The 10,416-nt window shown below is 46.2% G+C and overlaps 1 long non-coding RNA gene across 2 annotated transcripts; it reads right to left on the bottom strand.

Moving 5' to 3' along the window:
- Positions 1 to 1,124: 1,124 nt before the first annotated feature.
- Positions 1,125 to 7,131, bottom strand: LOC103674912. 2 transcript variants are annotated; one of them, XR_571743.2, is made up of 3 exons: positions 5,633 to 7,131; positions 5,119 to 5,221; positions 1,125 to 1,527 (listed from the first exon to the last, which is right to left on the bottom strand). It is a non-coding gene; the product is annotated as an uncharacterized LOC103674912 (long non-coding RNA). The 2 variants fall into 2 exon arrangements; XR_571742.2 differs by having other exon boundaries at positions 5,916 to 7,121.
- Positions 7,132 to 10,416: the final 3,285 nt, after the last annotated feature.

Here is a 10,416-nt window from a genome sequence, read left to right as displayed (position 1 = left end):
GTTAAGCACTTTGTACAATCATGGAGCTGGTGAATGGCAAAGCTTGTGTCAGGAGCTTGTACTCTGAACCCCACGGCTATGGCCTCCCGCGGCTCAGGCCTGGGGACTCTGCAGTCCTGGTTTTGACATCCTTTTGAGGTTGTTACACTGTGTCTCTGAATTAACGGATCATTAGTAATACAAGAAATGAGACAACCAACTGCTGGTGTAGCAATCTTCAGAGCTCTGGGTGAATTAACCTGTCTGCAGCCCTTTAAATCCTTCTCTGTATAAGCAGGACACAGTCCTGAGTACAAACTCTACCTCGAAAACATAAGGAAGAAAGATGAAGCTGTCCAGAATGCTGGAAACACTAAGGTTTTCTGGAGCCCTGCTTAGCTGGAGAGACAGCGCCTCGTAGGTCCTTTAGCACACAAGTGGGCCTCTCTGCTGTTAGAGCCTGATCCAGATCTAAATGGATCTAGGGCAGTGCCTAGCAGGGTGGCCTTCACTCTCTTCTGCCTCAAGTCGAAATCTTATGAGCTAGAGAGCAAATGTAGGGTGATGGCTTCCAGATGAACTTTTGTATATTTAAAATTCGCTTACCAGACTCAAGAGCCCCTTTCTCTAACCCGATCTTTTTTATTCAGGTACAAATTAATTAGAACTTGCCTGAGGACACCCACTCACTCCTGAACTGCTGGGTCACACCTCCGCCCAGGGGATCTGCCACAGTGTGCTCTGGGCCTCTGTCCTCTCGGGCACCGGGAACAGACATTTCATTTAGGGTGAGATTTGAGCTTTTTTCCAGAGTCACACTGCTTGGTGAGGTCACTGAAGAGTTTTGGAATGGTCCTTGATTGAAAATTCAGTGGCAGTTCTTTGTTGGCATGTCCTCTAGGTTGAAGTGCAAAATTTTGGCATAGGCTTTCTTGATTATCATAGTGCCTGGCACATGACAGTGCTCCACAAGCAGCATTTTTCCTCTCTCCTGCAAGAGCGTTACAAAGAAAGACACGCAGGGAAATTCTAGGAGAGAGAGAGAGACAACTAGGTACAGCTGGGGTGAGGATCAGAATTTTTTTTTTTAAGATTTTATTTATTTATTTGAGAGAGAGAGTGTGCACACAAGCAGGTGGGGGTGGCATAGGGAGAGGGAGAAGCAGACTGCGCCCTGAGCAGGGGCTCAATCCCAGGCCCCTGGGATCATGACCTGAGCCGAAGGCAGACGCTTAACCAACTGAGCCACCCAGGCGCCCCGAGGATCAGGAATGTTTTGTGGATGAGGCAGATGTGAAGCTGAGGCCCGACCAGAACTCCTGGGATCCTGAGTCCTCATGTGAGATGGATCACGTATTCTTCTGACGGCCATCATTTCTTTTCCATGGCAGCTGCTGGTGCCAGTTTCCAGGCTGCCCGCTGTTGGAGGGCAGTTTTGAGTTTGTATACAACACAGATCCATTAGTGGCGGTTGCCTGGAGCCCTGGCTGGAAAGGATCCTGAAGTCAAGGTCAGGCTCAGCAGGAGGGAGTCCCACATATCAGGTACCTGTAATAGTTAACAGTTCCTAGTACTGCCTTCCCTGTGGCTCCCACTTGTAATGATGTAAATGACTCCAGGGCACAGTTAGGAGGATGAACATAACCTGGTCACTACAGGAGCTTCTGGCTCAGAGAGCTCTCTGATCACCACTGCATATATCCGGGTATGCCATATTCGCAAGCACGTGTATTTACAGGCACTGCGATTGTGTTTTGGGTTTGCACCCTGATCCAGGCATTAATTTATTTAAAAGAATATTTTAACATTTTCAAAGAGTTGAGCATCTTTAAATTCCCAATTTCTGTTATTTCTAATTTTATTGCATTAGGGCCCAGAAATGTAAGGTGTTAAAATTTTTGTCCTTTCATATTTACTAAATATATCTTTTTGTTTTCAAAATATAATGAAAGGTATTTTTTTTTTTAAGATTTTTTTTATTTATTTGACAGAGACAGCCAGCGAGGGAGGGAACACAGCAGGGGGAGTGGAAGAGGAAGAAGCAGGCTTATAGCGGAGGAGCCTGACGTGGGGCTCGATCCCAGAACGCCGGGATCACGCCCTGAGCCGAAGGCAGCCGCTTAACGACTGAACCACCCAGGCGCCCCTATGAAAGGTATTTTTATATTTCTTGGTAAGTTGTCTTGGTTTGTAAAAAAAAAATCACTTTGTTATTTGTTACTACGTTATTTTGGGTAGATACATACAGATCAGTTATATTTTCATTGTTTTGCATATTTTTTTGTGTGTTTTTTTAAAACACATTCTCAAGACTTTTCCTTCCATGCCTCCCATGCTTTAGATTCTATGATTTTATATCTGTTTCTCAGTTAAGATTGCTTTCAGCTCTAGATACCAGAAAATCTGACATACAATAGTACAAACAAGCAAGGATAGGAGATGAGGCCAAAAAACTAGGCAGAGGCCAGGTTATCTGGTTATCTAAGTTTTTCTTTTCTTTTCTTTCCCCCCACCCCCTAAGCTTTTATTTTGTTGCAACAAGAAGCCAGTGGGAGGGTTTAACGGGGGGGGGTAAAGGAGGAGTTGGGGTGTGGGGTTAACATATATCATGTCTTTCATGTTTTCTATGGAGCACTCTGGATGCTTACTGGGGAATGGACTGTAGGAGAGTAAGAGGGGAAGCAGGGAGCTGGGTTGGGAGGCAGTCTGCAGAAGACCAGTATGAGAGGACAGTGGCTGAAACTAGTGTAGAAATGGAGACAGCGAGAAGAGGCTGCAGTCAGGATGCGTGCCAACAGGACTTGCTGGAGGACTGGGTGAGAAGGGAAGGAGAGTCAATGATGACTCCTGAGTGCTCCCCCCAGAAAAGAGGACCCAGGCTTGGGGGTGCTGAGCAGATAGATGGTATTCAAAGCTGGGAGCCTCTGTAGGTTTGCTCTGAGAAGAGAGGGCCCATAAGAAAGAGAAGGGGGCTGAGGATCTCAGAGAACTGGTGGAGGAGGAGGAGGAATAAAAGATAAGAGTAAGGTGGGAGTGAATCTGGCAGGAGGCAAATCCAGAGAAAAGTGTTTTAAGATGGAAGAAGTAGTCAGTCGTGTTTCAAATGCAGCTAAAAGACTGAGAGAACGAAAACTTAATCTTGAATTTAGTAAAATGACAATCATTGGTGACCCCCATGAAAGCCATTCTGCTGAAGTGGTATGGAGGGAAGCTGGACTGGAAAGGGTTTAGGAGCGAAGATGAGGAGAAGTAGCATGAATGGAGCAGAGAAGAATGGTAAATGGAGAGAACTTAGTTGTCAAAGGAGGTCTGTGTTTAGTACACAACATTAGGGCACGTTTGTATGCCAAGGCTGGCAAGGGATCATTACTGACACAGGACTGTAGAACTCTGGGGTCAGAATCTGAAAGGACTTCTCAACCCCAAGTTTACCAAGTTATAACTTTAATCTTTAAAATCAATGGGATTTTTGGCATCTATTTCTCTCTCTCTCTTTTTTTTTTTAAAGATTATTTATTTATTTATTTTAGAGAGAGAGAGCAAGCAAACACATGAAGAGGGGACAGAGGGAAAGGGAGAAGCAGACTCCCCCCTGAGCAGGGAGCTCAATGCAGGGCTCGATCCCAGGGCCCTGAGATCATGACCTGAGCTGAAGGCAGAAGCTAAACTGACTGAGCCACCCAGGTGCCCCTGCCATCTATTTCATAATACAGGCACACCCACAGAATATATCCCCAATTAATGTTTTCCTGGAAGAAGGTTTTAATTTTTTTTTTAAGATTTTACTTATTTATTTATTTGAGAGAGAGTAGAGTGAGCAAGAGAGAGAGAGAGCACAAGTGGGAGTGAGGGGCAGAGGGAGAAGTAGACTCTCTGCTGAGCAGGGAGCCCGATGTAGTACTTGATCCCAGGACCCTGAGATCATGACCTGAGCCGAAGGCAGACGCTCAACCGACTGTGCCATCCAGGTACCCCAAAGGTTTTAATTTTTAATACCCAAATTGCATAGCAGTTATTTCTCTCTCAACACTTTTAGCTGACACATATATAATATATTATATACATATGTAAAGAGTTTAAATTGAGTCTTCAAAAAATACATTTTAAACAGGGAAAAGTTTTATGTTACTTTCAAATACAATCAGCAGACCATCAATCACACTAGTCATTTTGCAGATCTTTGGAGTGTCGGCAAGATGTACAATATCTGAGGCTGTTGGTCTACAAAAGGTCACTGTTACCACACAAAAAGCAACTGTATGCTAAAGACAGTATTATTTTTTTGATTTAATTTTTTTAGCATGATGTGGAGAACAAAGGCAAAAGAAATATAGAAAAAAACCCTCAATTTCCTTACAACTTACAGCCCATTGACCAGTCCTTGAGACAGGCAGAGTGACCTTCCTCTAGGAACTCAACTCAATACTTGCTAGAGGCAAAAGGCAATTTTAGCTTAACATTAACCCCACCTCCAGGATCTTATAAGTCTTCTTTAACATATAAAAATTCCTTTGGAAACTTCCTGTATCTCTACCGACAACCCCCCAACCTGCCAAGGTATATGTCAGCAATCATCCTCCAAGCATATGGCCCACTGATATACATCTGATGGGTCTCATGACTAAGGTTTTACTAGACAGTAGTAAATGCCCTTTTCCTAACAACAGCCAACCCCTCAAGGTCCTGAAAACGTGGCTTCCAAATGCCTTAGAGACTTAACGTTATCCCTAACTCCCTCCCAACTTGAAAGTATATAACTGGCCAGTCCTCACCACCCCAGTGCAGTTCTGCCCAAGGGTCTTGTCCCCTGCTCTTTAATAAAACCACCCTTTTTGCACCAAAGACGCCTGAAGAATTGACCGTTCACTCCGAACCCCAACATGGGGCTTGAACTCACCACCCAGAGATCAAGAATTGCAAGCTCCTGTGACTGAGCCAGCCAGACGTGGAAAACTGGCAGTGTTTTTTGATGGACTTGCTACGCCTTATAATTTTTTCTATTTAAAATGATGGGAAATAAGGTCTTTTCAGAATTTCTTCTTAGAGAAAATCCTGACATTTCGGGCATAGACTATTAACAATCATCAATGGCATATGACTTTCCAACTTCGTCTTAGTTTTAAATTTTTAATTACTTACCTTGGAAATTACTTAACTTCGGTCCTTCCAAATCTGGCAGTAGGACTGATGCTCCATTAAGTCATACCATGGATATTTTGCTTTTTTTTTTTTTGCATCCTCCCTGCACAGAATTGGAACTTTGCATAAGTAAGTTTGAGACGTGTGTAGGGACTGAGTAATTGGGAGTCAATCAGATAAACGGAAAAACGACTTAAAAAAATTCTCACTATAGCCCCCAACAGCAACAAATTGTTTAAGTATTTTGTGGTTCCGAAGGGATATTTAAAAAGGTATATTTAAGGGGGTTCCAAAGTAGCCGGGGCAGTAGGACAGAAACTGTCGTACTACCTTCCTCCACAAACTTCCCTGATCTTTTAGGAAGGAACAACAGGAGCTTATGGTCCTGCTGGCCCGAGTGAATGAGGCCAAGAGGCCCACGATAGGATAAAGGGAGCCCCGTCAACCAGCCCGAGCGGGGAGTCAGAGAAGTGGCTTGGGCTTGGTCCCCCCAAGGGATTGGGAGGTCACTGACCTGCCCGCCTGACTTTCCCAACTGTACCACGCAGCATTGGGCCTGTCCATTGTCATGTTTCTCCTTTTCACAACATAGCACTGGGCAGTCCCTCTAAGAGGACTGACGAGGTATGGGCTGTTCGGCCAGTGCAGGGGTCCAAGGGGCACTCTGCGGGCAGCCACACCACCGAGGGTCCATGGGAACGATTATGGCAGCCCCGAGGGGCAGAGGTGACGGCGGGAAAGGTGGCTTTGAAAAGGTTTCCAGGTACCGGTATTTCCATCGTAACCGGTGAGCTTACGTTTCGAACACCGGCTTAGGAGCTTCTGCGCGGTTTCCAAGACGACTCACCAACCGCCAGGTCCGCGCGAGCCGCTAAACCCCATTCCCCAACCCGGGCGGCCTCAACATGCGCGGCGCGGCGCGGCTGCACCGCGCCTGTCCTAAGGGGCGTGGCTCGGGGGGCGTGGCGAGTAGTGCGGGGAGCGAGGCGGTGGGAAGGGCGGGGCGTGCTGAGTCCTGGAGGCGTGGCTGTACCCGCGGCCAACTCCCCTCAGGCTGTCAGATGTGCCGACTTGCGAGAAATCAGGCTTCGGCCACAACAAGTGGCGCCATCGGCAGTTCGTGAAGATGCTCTATCACGATTACAGCGCGAGTCAGGCTGTCCGGGGCCCGCTGGGCCGCGCTGCGCCTCTGGGAGCGGGGCTTGGGGGAGATGCGGGCTCCTCTGGGGGTGGCGGGACCGCCCCTAGTACTCTGAGGGGCGGAGCGGGAGAAAAGGCCTCTCCTCGGGCGTTCGGGGGAGCTGTAGTCTCCCAGTCGCTCCTAGCCGGCTGCTTTCAGGGCTGAAGGACTACAACTTCCAGAATGTGCTGGGTGCTGAGCGCTCATTGTGGTTCAGTGTCTTCTGCTTAGAGGCTGTGGCTCTGACACTTTGTTTACCCCATTCGCATTCCTATCTGCTGCACTGATTGCTTTGTTGTTGTTTCCTAGGAGCCATTTGGTGGTTTCTGTATCTTGCAGTGTTTTTAGGGATTCCACCCTCGCTACATAGATCACTGTGCAATAAGTACAATAGCTACCTACTTGCAGCTCTCCTGTTTGTCTTCTCCAGTGCAGCTGTGAAGAACCTTAGTTACTTGTAGCTCCTCTCATTCTCCTGCGAATGGGGCCGCTTACAAAGCTGGGCACCTCATCTGTGGTCTGATTGATATTATCTTTTCATCTATTTTGAAATATACTTTGCTAGTAACGTGCAAGTAACACTTGACAGGTGTTTTTACGTACCTAACATCTCTGTCAAGTAGGCCTATGATCCCCATTTTACAGGTGTGGAAACTGAGGCTCAGAAGGGTTGAGTAGCTTCCCAAACCTCACACAATTTCTCTGCACATTTTGAATCTTAACCTGAAACTCTGCCTCCCAGGTGTATACACTTTGTGTGAAAGAAGATGAGTGTTTACAGAATTTTGGCACAAGGAGCTGAAAGCAACTTAAATGATTTTAATTTGGTTTTTTTTTTTAAGATTTTATTTATTTTTTTGACAGAGAGAGAGACAGCCAGCGAGAGAGGGAACACAAGCAGGGGGAGTGGGAGCGGAAGAAGCAGGCTCATACCGGAGGAGCCTGATGTGGGGCTCGATCCCAGAATGCCGGGATCACGCCCTGAGCCAAAGGCAGACGCTTAACCACTGAGCCACCCAGGCGCCCCTAAATGATTTTAATTTGAATACAGTTTTGCACAACTTCTTTCTGTCTTACTTCAACCTCCCGGATTCCTGTAACTCTCAAATATGCATTGGGTAGCTTCAGGAATTCACAAAACTTTTTCTTTTTCTTTCTTTCTCTCTCTCTCTTTTTTAAACAATATTCAAATGGCCTTACATAGTGTGTTTTAAGGTGCAGGAGACTCAATGGTGATGTTATACTTTTCGTTATCAAATTCAGGAACATCAGCCAACTTAGCACTTAGCATCTGGATGGATCTGCAGTGCCTGGTGCTGCCGAGCAGGGAGCTCTGGGAAAGTGAGAGGTGTCCTGCAGTGCTGGCAGCTCCTCCTCTGGCTGGGTACTGTCTTCAGTAACACTGGCCTGTGGGTACGTGAGCTCCTGGATCTTGTATGGCTCTGGCTGGCTTCTTAGAAGGTTTTTTTGTTTGTTTTTGTTTTTTATAAGGAAAGTGAAGTTTAGAGATTTTATTTATTTATTTATTTATTTTAGAGAGAGAGAGATCACAGAGGGAGAGGGAGAAGCAGACTCTCTTGCTGAGCAGGGAGCCCAACGCGGTACTCGAACCCAGGACCCTGAGACCATGACCTGAGCCGAAGGCGGATCCTTAACTGACTGAGCCACCCAGGCACCCGGCTTCTTGTTCTGTGTTTTTTTTTTTTTTAAGATTTTATTTATTTATTTGACAGAGAAGAGACAGCCAGCGAGAGAGGGAACCCAAGCAGGGGGAGTGGGAGAGGAAGAAGCAGGCTCACAGCGGAGGAGCCTGATGTGGGGCTCGATCCCAGAACGCCAGGATCACGCCCTGAGCCGAAGGCAGACACTTAACGACTCTGCCACCCAGGCGCCCCTCGGCTTCTTGTTCTTAATAACAGTTTAATAGTTTGAAAGTGATCAGGTGGTGGATGTGTGTTTTCTTTCTTGTGTGAGTGTGTGTGTGTGTGTGTGTGTGTGTGACAAATAATGAGCCTAATAATTTCCTATGAACCCATGGCTATTCTCAACCAAGGACAGTGACGGAAAAGCTGATTTGTGTAAAATCATTGCCTTCATACTTCGTACAGAGAAGACATGTCTCCTGCTGGAACAGCTGTGGTGAGAACTCTCTGCCTTTTATATCTTGCTCGTCTGTGCCAATGTGCTATTTTAGGGGCAGTGCTAATGGTTCAAATTGCAGGGTTCCCTTGCATTTCCATTTTTTTCCTTGTTTGGGCTTAAAATGTAGTAACATTATTATCTTGAATGGCATAAGTATCTTTGTTAATGAAAAAATTCTATTGCCAAATACTTGTGCTTTTTAAAAAAAGATCTTATTTATTTATTTGAGAGAGAGAAAGAGAGCACAAGCAGGGGGGAGGAGCAGAGAGAGAGGGAGAAGCAGTCTCCCTGCTGAGCAGGGAGCCCAACTCAGAACTCGATCCCAGGACCCTGAGATCATGACCTGAGCCAAAGGCAGACTTAATAGACTGAGCCACTCAGGTGCCCTCGAACACTTGTCCTTATGAAAAGAAAAAAGCAGGGTCAGAGAATCTTGATGCAGTGTCCAGCATTCTGCATGACCAAACAGGCTTTATGTGGAACTTGGGGTCAGTAGGTGTGGCCTGTATCCTCTCAGCACAAATCAAGCATACATTACCAGATAGGAGGACAGACAGGTTTAGCTTCACAAGCCAGAGGTTCCCAGGACCACCATACTGAACAATGGTCCTAGCCTGGCCCTTCCTTTAAGATGAAGTCTCTCCCTCTAGTTTCTCTGGGACCTTACAGCTTCCATTGTCATTTTTTCTCCTATAACTTCATCCTCTCTCTCACAGAGTGATGGAAACATTTTTCAATGAATTCAGGTCTCTCCATTCCTTCAAAACTGAACAAAAAAATTTTTTGTGGGGGAGGGGAGAGGGAGAGAGACTCTTATGCAGGCTCCACACCCAGCTCAGAGCATGATGCAGGCACGCTCTCACACCCCTGAGATCATGACCTGAGTGAGCCGAAACCAGAGTCAGATGATTAACTGACTGAGCCACCCAGGTGCCCCTGGCCACATTTTCTAAATTTTACTCTACCTGTTATATTCCTCCTCCAGGCACTTCCAAAATTAAGAAAACAAAACTTTCTATAGATTACTGCCAGTTTCAGAACAAAGATTACTTTAAAGGGGCAAAAGTGGGGGGTTTGGAACAAGGATGAAGAGAAGTATTTTCTTAATATTTTTTAGAGTTTTACCAAATATTCAACTGTTCTAAGAAAACAAAATTGAAATTGGAAAAAAAAAAAAAAAGCAAAACTGACTCTTTACTGTCCCTTCAGGCCCAGTCCTGTAGAAGTGCCTCTCTTTCTCCAGCTCCCTCAATCCTGCACAGACTTCATGCCGGCACGTGGAACCCTAGACCGACTGAACTTACCTGCTGACACACCTGCCTCCCCAACTAGATCTTGAGTATCCACTCTTGCTCGCCCTTCCCACCTGTGTCCAAAACATCCCCTAGCTCACTGCAATCACAGATGTGGTTAAGGAGGCCATCACTTCTATATCAAGGCCATGGTCTCGTTAGATGTAATCTCTCATATTTCCTCTTTGCAAGCATAGCCTTCATGGAGACTGGGACACATTCGTACAAATGTTGGAAGCTGATATCCCCATCAGTCCCAGAGCCAGTGTGATTATTACAGAGACATGGATGATGACTCTAGCTCAGAGCCTTGGACACCTTCCAGATGCACTTAGAAGATGCACTCGATCCAAGTGGAGACACCTTCCTATCTAGTGGAAACAAGTTTTCAATTCAGGAGAAAGAGAGAGGCCCTACTGACCTGTATGTCACAAGATATTTCATGGATAAATGTAAAACTACAGATGAGTTGAAGACAGAGACATCCCAGGGACAAGGGCTCTGTCAGCTGTCACCGCCCTCAGGAAGCTCAGTCTCATCTTTTCTCTCGCTCATTGAGCCCATCTAGTGGCGTCTCTATTACTGTTACCGACCTCTGTCCCCATACACAACTTTCCCCAGTCCATGCCCTTCTTGTCCTAGAGGCCACTTGGGCTTCTGAGACTCTTCTGCCTCATTAACAAA

Source organism: Ursus maritimus, unplaced genomic scaffold (assembly GCF_017311325.1).
Source record: "Ursus maritimus isolate PB19 unplaced genomic scaffold, ASM1731132v1 scaffold_14, whole genome shotgun sequence".
Taxonomy (NCBI): Eukaryota; Metazoa; Chordata; class Mammalia; order Carnivora; family Ursidae; genus Ursus; species Ursus maritimus.
This window is presented reverse-complemented; position numbering and strand designations above follow the sequence as displayed.